Source organism: Panthera pardus, unplaced genomic scaffold (genome assembly GCF_024362965.1).
Source record: "Panthera pardus isolate Hobbes unplaced genomic scaffold, ASM2436296v1 HiC_scaffold_4, whole genome shotgun sequence".
Lineage (NCBI taxonomy): Eukaryota > Metazoa > Chordata > Mammalia > Carnivora > Felidae > Panthera > Panthera pardus.
In genome coordinates, this window is record NW_026526969.1 from 14,202,191 (window position 1) to 14,212,093 (window position 9,903).

Here is a 9,903-nt window from a genome sequence, read left to right on the forward strand (position 1 = left end):
CTGGGTCGACCCTCAGCTGCTCTCAGGCCGCCCGGCCAGGAAGTGTCGGGCTGGGCGCCCTAAGATAGCCCCAGAACGGGGGCTATACCACGGAAGCTTCCCAGGCTGCCCACCCCCAAGGGAACTGGGCCTTGTTCTGGCCAGAGTCACCTGGTCCCCTCCCAGTCACCTGGAGTGGCCTCCCGGCAGAGAGCACCTGGACCCCAGCACCCCAACCCTCAGTGCCGCTGTGAGCTGGGCGCCCCCGCCACGTGTCCGGGAAGGGCCAGGGAGGCACTGTGGAGGGGCAGGGTAGTGCTGTGGTGGCCCGGAGAGGAAGGGCATGCGGAAGGGGCAGGATGGGGAGGAGGCCTTCGGACTCGGCTTTCAGGAGGTTTCTGGGGTCTCCTGGGGACGAAGCTGTCCTATAGAGTAGCCGGCAAAGTCACATGGTGAGTGTCGAGGGGTAACTGGCAGGCGGGCAGATGGGAGGGAGGCTACTGTTCTCTCGGGATATGTGGTGTGACGGGAGAAACAGGCGACGGCGGTAGCTGAGGAGTGCAGAAGAATGTTCTAGAATGGGGTCTGGGAGAGGCCCACAGGAGGTTCCCTTCTGGCGTCGGGGCCTCCTGAGCCCCCACACGGCTGGTGCGCCAGGACCCCACCACTGGCTGCCCAGCCCCAGCCCCCCAGCCCCCTAGCCCCCCAGCCCCGGGTTATCAGGCCTCCCTCCTGCCGTGCACTGACTTCCCAGACCTGAGTGTGGTCGTGTGCCCTTTTGTGGGCTGGCCCCCCCAGGGATCCACGGGCAGCACCACGGAGAGAGCCACAGGGAGCACCACAGGGAGCTCCACGGGGAGCACCCCAGGGGGAACTATGGGGGGAACCATGGGGAGCATCATGGGGAGCTCTCCACGCAGGGTAAACTGGGCAAGCAGCACAATCCGTCCTCCCATCTGTGGGAGCCAGCCAGCCTCTATTCTGAGTCCTGACCCTGCACCGGGCTCTGGGTTAGGACCCAGAAGGCACAGTGAACAGGTGGGGAACAGGCACCCCAGGCTCCCAGAGGTCACTCTCCCGCCTCCTGGCCCCTCCGGTTGGGGGAGAAGCTTCTGCACCACACTTTTGGGAGGAGAGGTGCTCGTCCGTGGAGGCCTGCCCAGCTGACCGCTGCCGTGAGGTCTCTGTCCCCTCCCCAAGGGTCCCGTCTGGGTCTGGTGGGCAAGGGGAGCCGGCCAGAGGGAGGGAAGGGCTCCCTGAGTAAGGGCCACCTTTTCTCCCGAGTCTAGGTCGTGACGGCTCCTGCTGGGTCCCCACAGCCACCTGCCCAGAGCCAGCTGTGGCCCCGGCCCCGGCCACGCCCACGAGGCGAGAGAGGTTCCTAGGGCAGAGAGGAGCCCCTGTCTGAAGGCCAGCATTATTGTTCCGGCCCCAATTTGTCCCCAAGCTGCCCTTTTCCCCTCTGGAAACCTTTATGATAAGGGGCCCCTTTGAGCCAAGTGTCGCCTCTGCTCTGGGCCGCCAGCCTCCCAGGCCGCCCGCCCACCCCCGTCTGCCCGGCCTCGTTCCGGAGAAGCAAGTGCCCCCACGGATGGCTGAGGGATGTGTCATCGTGGTCCCCAACAAAGCAAGGGAATTTTCCCTCTAAACCTTAAGAGATGACGTGGCAACAACTGTCCATTGTAGGAGATCGAGAAAAACAGAAAACCCTGTCATCCAGCCGCCGAGAGGTCAGACGTCCTCCAGGTACGTTTGGGGGCTCACACCCCACGTTCTGTCCTGCGGGCGGCTGTGTCACGTGGCACCTCCCCGCCAACAGCCAGAAAGTGCGTCCCCACCTTCTCTGTGTTGTGTTTTGATTCGTGGGTGATTCACCTGCTTTGGGACGTTCTGTCTTCTCCCCCGGTTTCCTTGCTAGTTTACATATAATCTGTGCTAATCTCATTTCCGTACATCTTTGCCGCACAGACATGCCATTTTCTCCCCCTCAGCACAAACCTCTACCAATACATCCTGGCTCACGGCGCCGCACTCTGACACACAGAGCCGCGGGCATTTGCGATTCTCACTGGGGCGGGGGGGGGGGGGGTCAGAGAACCGGGGACCCGAGGAACGCCCCCTGGATACCCGCCGCCCCAGCCGCCCCTCGGCCGGGCAGCCGGACTAGGATACTGCCTCCTTCCAGCTGCCCAGTGAGTGCGGCCAACTGGAAATCCAGGTGAGGGAGGACCAGCTCATTCGGAAGGATCCTCACTCCGCGTGGGGCGGGGGGTACCGAGTGCCGGGCCCCCCAGAACACAGAGGCAGCCTGCTGACATCCAGCCCCGGGCTGGCTGACGCTTCGGGCCACCGCCCCACCCCTGCACGCTGGGACACATTCGTCTCGGAGTCCAGACCTCTCCTGTGAAGTCACCTCGTTAGAGCCAATTCTAGAAACGGACACCGACGTGGGGTCCCCTGTCTTTTCAGCCAGACGGTCAAAGGGTACCGTCCCCACCTCCGTGCTCACTGCCGTCCTCCGGCCTGGGCAGATCTGGGGTAACAGCTGTGTGGTCTGGGGACGCTCCCTCACCTCACCGCGTTTCCTGGGAGTGGCTTGAATAGCGGCCCACCTGCGGCCTCAGGATGGGACCTTATTGGGAATAAAGATCTTTGAAGATGTAATTAAGGTAAAAAGCCTCAAGATGAGATCATCCTGGATCCGAGTGGCCCTAAATCCATTGGCACGTGTCCTTAAAAGTGGGAGAAGAGTAGAAGACACAGGAGGAGGCCAGGTGACCTCGGAAGTTGAGACGGCAGGTGTGGCCACCAGGAGCTGGAAGAGGCCAGAAGGACCCTCCCCTAGAGCCTCTGGAGAGAGCATGGCCCTGTGGCACTTTGATCCAGATTTCTGGCCTCCAGAGTTGGGAGACTCAATCGCTGCTGTTCTCGAACCCCCGCGCCTCCCGCGTTTCCTGGGGTTGCTTGTCAGCATTCGAAAGCTACACGGTACTTCTCGGCACTCGGGAGGCCCTTACAACATTCATTCAGCAGATGCTCAGACACCTGCTGTGTGCCCCATGCTGGGCCACGGGGACAGGATGCTAGGCCTCTCTGTGCTCTCCTTCTGTCCACTGGCAGCAGACCAGGGGAGACAGGATGGAGGGAGGGGCCACACGTGGCATGGACAAGGGGGCCCGGGGCAGAGAAGCGGGTCCTGCCAGCCAGAGGGACGGTGTGAACACAGACCTGGAAGGCAGAACGGGCGGGGGTCAAGGGCTCAAGAGGGGAAGCAGGGTTACGTTGGGGGGGGTGGGGGGTGGTCAAGGCCCTTGTAACGAAGGCGAGGGGGCCAATGGCCCAGGCAGGGGCTCTCGCGTCTCTTACTAGGTCACCTGGGAGCAGTAGGGGGAGGCAGGTGACATCCAGGTGGGAGGCCTGAGCCCAGGCCCAGGCAGTGGGGGCTGCTCGATTTGGGCAGGGACATAGATTCAAGGCCTCCCCTGGGGCTCAGGGCTCCCTGCCCGTGCCTCAGTTTCCCCAGGCCTCCTGTCTCAATGATGCTCCTGGAGCTGCTCTGTGTCTCGCCAGAGGGATGGGGGGAAAGCGAGGACCTGGAACCGCCTGACCGGATGCCCACCCTGTACCGGCTGGCGCTGCGCGCCCAGGGACCCCCATCCCCTCATCTCCTGTCCGGGGCTGAGGGCCCTCTCGGGCATGGGGGGCACAGAAGACCCTGGCATGAGAGGCAGGACGGGGGGCAGGGCAGAGCAAGGCTGGGTTGCCAGAAGGGTCCGCCCTCTGCGCTCCTGATCAGTATTCACCCCAGAGAACAGCTGGTCTGGCTGGGGCCCAGGGGAGGGGCTCAGCTCAGTCACCGCCCCCCCCCCCCCCCCCCCACACCGAGGGCCCTGCCTCTGCTGCTGGGGGCAGGGGCCCCTCCCCACGAATGGGGGTCCCAGGAGCCCGTGAGGACCGCCCTGTGTCTTGTCTCTCTCTGGCACACCCCCCTCCTCTCCTGGTCTTGTGAGGTCAGGGGACCAGACGGCACGCACGCCCTCTCCTGGGGAAGCAGCCCATGTGCCCTGGCAACATGCAGACTCTGGAGGTGGCCCACCTGGGCTCCAGGTAGCCACAGCCCCGCACCCGGACCCCAGCAGTGGCAGGCACAGCCCACTCTCGGGGGCCCAGAGCAGGGCAGCGGGGCGGGGGTGGTTCTGGGACCGAGCCTGCCCCGTGCTTAGCCATGACAGTGGGTGGCTCCGGACAGAGGGGCTGCTTCCCTCCGGATGTCCAAGTTCGGGTGGTCACGAGGGCTGATGGCGCTCCAGAGACCCCAAGGCAGCCCACGCTCATGGACCACTCATCTTTGGCGGACACGGTATCCCAAAGGTTTAGGGTTTGGTGATTCGCCAGGGGGCCCACCAAGGCCACACCATCAGGATCTGGGACGTCCTCACTCCCAGAGAGGACCTGCCGGCCCTTCCTGCACCCTACTGTCGGGTGTGTGCCTGGCCCCGCTTGCCCTATGGGGGGGGACCCGGGGAGGCCCAGAGTCCAGTGGGGGCAGACCCCAGGTGTGTGGGCGGCTCTGGGCAGGCCTGTGGGAGGCCTACCTGAGGGGTCCCGGCTTTGTGGCCGGTTCGAGTCCTCGGAACCCATGGTCCAGAAGCTTCTCCAAGGAGGCACAAGAGGATGGGGTCAGTCTGGGAAGGTGGCTGGGGGAGAGTCCCAGGCGGGGCCAGAATTAGCCTGGCACGACTAAGCCTCGGGGGACGCAGTGAGCCGGTGTCACAGGGCCTTCCTGACCCATCAGGTCTGCCTCTCCCGCCCCCGAGCAGGGAGGGCTGTGGGGCGAGGCGGTTACACTGCAGGGCCCTCCTTGCTTCCTAGGCTGGGGCACCCCTGCTGCATCCACACCTGCAACCCAGCCCCAGAGCCCACAGGCGGCCGAGGGTGGGGTGCGGGCTGCTGGAGGTGTCCGGGAAGCCCCACCGCAGCTGGGGTCTTCTAGGCGGGTCTGCCGGGTGGGCTGCACACCCAGCCCACCCTGGAGGGTGCGGGAGCCCGCAGGAGCTGGAGGCCCAAGGAGCCGTGGGGTTCGGCCCGTCCCAGTGCAGAGAACAGAGCGTATACTGGGCGGGGGGGGGGGAGGGGGGGATTCCTGGTGCAGCAGCCCCGGGGCCGCGGTCACCTCACCTTTAGGCGAGCACCCAGCCGCCCTGTGGCCTCTTCCCAGCCACACACCCAGAGCCGGACGAAGCCATGCGCCCCACAGAAGCTTTTCAAGGACCCCCCTTGTTCTTAAAGCCCAGCCTTCCCCCTGCAGCCCGTGAGGCCGTGGGCCACTTCGCCCACCCTGTGCCACACTCAGCAGCTGCCAGCCCACCCCTGGCCTGTCTGTCCCAGACACACACCCTCCTTCTACCTCTGGCGTCCCTTTGCCTAGCAGGCACGCTGCACCCCTCAACAGGGTTCCCCCAGTGGGGCTGGAGCCCCCACCCCATGCAGGGCACGAGCTCTGGCCGCCATCCCGGCTGTCCTCTGCACCTGCTCCTGCCTGCCTCCTTTCCTCCCGCTCCCGGCTCCAGTGCCTTCCACTGCACGCCCCCGCCCGCCCCCGCCCGCCCCTGTCCGCACCCCCATGCGCCCCCGTCTGCCCCCCATCCGCCCCCGTCTGCTGGGAGACACCTGCTCCGCACTTAGCTCTCACACCCAACAACTACTTCTCCCCACAAGCCCTCCTCACGCGCACTCACCTGGGCAGCGGCTGTCTTCCGCCCGGAAAGACGCTACGGGCTGGGGAGCTGCGGCCACCTCTGTCTCGCTCCCGTCAGTGTCCAGCGCGATGTTCAGCTCCTAGCGAGCGCCCGGCCGGGGTGGCTGTGATGCCACGCACCACATGGCAGTGTGGAAACCCTGTCCCTGCACACACCCCGCCCGTGCCTAGTACCCCGAGCACCCCCACGTGGACACGCCCGCCTGCATTCGCACACACGCACGGTGCCCGCCGGGGCCCAGGGCCCTCCCCGCCCGCTGCCCGGAGCCCTCGCTCCCCCCCGCCACTCACGGGTCACACACACAGAGCCAGGCGTGCGCGCTCTCTCCTGCCATCCCCGCCACCCTCGCTGCAACAGGCGCCCGGGCTGCTCTTGGCCGCCTCTGCCCGCCGGCGTGTTTGCCAAGCAGTTTCCATGGCGACACATCTCGGCTCTGCCGGAAACAGACAAGTGCAGCGAAGACAGTCTCCATGGAGGGGACGAGGCTCGAGGTCTCCGCCCTCGGGCTCCAGGCAGGCACGGAGGGTGTGCTCCCGTGAGCCTCCGTCCCGAGTGGGGCTTGCGCCCTGAGGAGGAGGTTCGGGACTTCCTCTTGGAACGTGCTACCAGAGCTGACTTAGGGCGTTCGGTCATTCAACAAACCTTCCATGCTGGCTGCCTCAGGCAGGGGCCTGGCTCACCAAGGGCTCGCGGGCCGTGTCCTGAGACCGGACCGTCGTCCCCACTGGCCTGCTGAAGGCCCATCCTAGGCAGCTCAGTAGCTCCCTGGGCACCAAGGCCCAGCCTCCCACCCTCCTGGAGCCTGGCCCCACAGGGCAAGTGTTCTGGGGCCCCCTCTGTGGAAGAGCAACTGCAAACCCCAATTCCCCACCCCCCTCCGAACCACCCGTGCGCTTTGTAGAATCTCCTGTCAAGAGGCGAAGCCTGGAGCCCATCCTCGGATCTGAGCCTGTCTCATGACTTGCGTTGGCCAATAGGAGGTGGCACAAGTGAGGCGCCTGGGGGGCTCAGTTGGCTAAGCGTCCGACCCTTAATTTCAGCCCAGGTCATGATGTCATGGTTGTGGGATCGAGCCCCGTGTGGGGGCTCTGCGCTGGGCGAGGAGTCTGCTTGGGGATCTCCCTCTGCCCCTCCCCTGCTCGTGCTCACTCTGTGTCTCAAAAGAAAAAGAGAAAAGGTGACAGATGTGACACCATGCCAGTTCTGGTCTCAGGCCCGAGGGAGGTGTGGGCTTCTGCCTGTTCTCTTGGCCTGTGGCGGCAGCAGGAAGGTGAGCCAGGGCCGGCCTTCTAGAGGGTGAGAGAACAAAGGGGGCCTGTGCCATCCCAGTGGAGACCACCCTAGAACAACAAGCCCCCAGCCAACTCACTTGCTGACCCCAGATGCAGGACAGCAAGCCCAGAGAAGCAGCACTGCCTGGCTGCCGGCACCCCCAGACTTTAGACGCTGTGAAACGCTGTTGTGTGAAGTCACTGGCCTGAGACGATCTGTTACAGAGCAGAAGCTGATACGCCCTCTTCCCAGGGCCCTGGCCAATAGTCATCCAATCTCACGCGGTCAGCAGGTGCTGAGCGCCCAGAAGCTCACCCGGGGTGTGCAGGCTCCACACAGACCTACTGTGTGCCAGCACCCCACTGGAACCTAGGGATGGAGACACAGTATGGGGCCCATCTCTGTTCCAGGAGCCCACAGCACACAGAGGGCAGCGTTATCGGTCCCAGCTTACAGGCCAGAGGGTGGGTGACCCGTGGCTGCGGCAGCAGGGGACATGGCCACAGAACCTGGCGGGATCAGAGCTTCCACGCTCTGCTTTTCTCCCCGTGGACCCCCGTTTGGAGACATTTCACTTCCTGGGTAAGTGCATGTTAGTGGGTCACAGTTGGTGAGAGATCTCAGTCTGTCCAGTGAGGACTGTGGTTCAGAGCTCCTGCCCTGTGGGGTATCTGCCCTCCCTCCCTGAGCAAGGCCCCTCTGGGATGGCTGGTCAGCACTTCCGTGCTCCTACAGAGAGTGATAAGTACACTGTCCCGCACCTCTCCTTGTCTGAAGTGAGATGGGCGGCCCAGATAAGCTAGCCTGCTCCCACCGGGAAGAGAAATCTGCCCAGCAACAGTGCTGACGGTCAGCTGTTGCACTTTGATTGGACGTACCAGCCAATGTCCATTCCGATTGGCTGGCATCCTTTTGTTCAGCCGGCATTTGTCAATACCCGCCAATACCTGTTTGGTGGCCGCATGGGGATCAGAGGGCAGGAGTCAGGGCCAGTTCTGACCACAGTCGGGTGTATCACAGAGGACCCACCTCAGCTTCAGCTGAAAATCTGAAGAGCTGCACTCCTTAGGAATGAATCTGAACTAGGCCGGCCCCTCTATCCTGCTGCAAACCCCAGGGAAGCAGAGACAAGAGTGGCCTGGTGCTAAGCGACGCAGTCTCAAAACGAGAAATTTCCTGAGAAGTCAGAGCACCGATTCAAGGCCAGGGACGCATCACCTGGGTGAGGCTCCCTGGTTCAACCAGGGAACTTGGGTTGAGGGGGGTCCCCACCGAACTCCTCCCTAGGAGAGCTCCCTTTCATCCTCGGCCTCCAAGAATCCCCACATACAAGTGTTCGAGAGCCAGTGATCAGCACAGTGAATGACCAAGAACAGGCAGAAGCGATATGCCACAGGCACCCGGATAGGCTTGGGTGCCGGAACTGTTAACATCGTGGAAGATGGCGGCTGGCTGGTCCCTTCACCCTCAGCCTTCCTACAATCCCAAGTCCTGCATTGTTGGGCTCGGCCACATGACTCCAGATGACTGAAGCCCCGACCACGGAACATGCATAATAACATGTGCCTTCCGGGCCCCACCTGTACAATCCTCCTGTTTGACCCTTCATGCTCTCATGTGCATGCCTGGCATGGACCCAAAGCCACAGGAGCCTTAGGAGCCATGGGCTGATGGGCAGAAGGCACCAGAACAAGGGGCCCAGGTCCCATTTCACCTCTTGGAGGGAGCTGCCAGGAGAGAAATGCGTGCAGGGCACCACTCCGTGGGCAATGAACGAGCTTGTAGGAGTTTCGGCCAGGACGTCTGGAGGTGCGTGATCAGTGGCTAGTGTTACCGCAGACACAGACTATAAAACAACTAAGCTTGCTGTGTTTGAAGAAGCAAAAGCTTGAAAATATCAGCACACAGCAGGAAGCTATATAAAACGATGACGAATTTTCAAAAAGCAGACAGAATGGAACATAGAGAAACCAATACAACACAGGATATGTGAAGGAAACCGTGAGATCTGGTATTTGCTGGAGCTCTAGGGTAAGTGACAGAGTGAGACGGAGTCAAGATCAAGGACCGTATCTGAAAGTCTGAAAGGACAGGGGCTGAGAACCTGCCAGAACTGATGGGAAAAAAAATCAGATTCAACAATCCCAGTGAGTCCCAAGAAAAAAAAACAAAAAAACCTCACCTACACACGATAGTAAAATTGCAGAAAACTGGAGGAGAGAAATTTTAAGAGCAGCCAGAGAGGAAAGATGGGTTACCTCCAGCAACAGCAACGAGGCTGACAGTGACCGCTTGGCCACAGAAGGCAGGGAACAGTGGGACGTGCTCCGTGGACAACAGCTGCAAGAAAGTAACTGCCAGATCAGAGTCTACGCTTGGCATCCGTGTATTCCGAGATACGGCATCTTAAGACTAACCAAAACTGGGGCGCCTGGGGGGCTCAGTCGGTTGAGCGTCAGACTTCGGCTCAGGTCATGATCTCACACCTCGTGAGTTCGAGCCCCCTGTCGGGCTCTGTGCCGACAGCTCAGAGCCCGGGGCCTGCTTCGGATTCTGTGTCTCCCTTTCTCCCTCTGACCCTCCCCCGCTCATGTTCTCTCTTTCAAAAATAAACATTAAAAACAAAGAAAAAGACTAATCAAAACTGCTATTCGTATCACCAGACTCTCCTGCGGTGTCAAGATGCAGGCTCGTGGGCCCTGCTGCAGACCGCCTGCCGAAGCGGAAACGGACGGAGGGCCCTGAGACCTAGCCACGGCCAGGTGACCCTTAGAGCCTCCTGTTGGTGACGTTAGAGGGTGTGGAATAAGGTAGGGCTTTGCAAGACGTTGTGCTGGACAGGCTGATGGGCGCCAAAGGCTCTGGTGTGCAGCCTGCTGGCAATGGGGAGCCA

The 9,903-nt window shown here is 62.3% G+C and overlaps 1 protein-coding gene across 4 annotated transcripts in view; it reads right to left on the minus strand.

Moving 5' to 3' along the window:
• AMZ1 (archaelysin family metallopeptidase 1) overlaps positions 1 to 6,093 on the minus strand; it is a 24,313-nt gene extending 18,220 nt beyond the window's left edge. For 2 of the 4 annotated variants that reach the window (XM_053893868.1, XM_053893866.1), the window contains exon 1: positions 5,718 to 6,093. The gene's annotated coding sequence lies outside the window, so the exon portion shown is untranslated. The remainder of the gene's footprint in view (positions 1 to 5,717) is intronic. The other 2 variants (XM_053893867.1, XM_019422502.2) reach the window with 1 other exon arrangement.
• Positions 6,094 to 9,903: the final 3,810 nt, after the last annotated feature.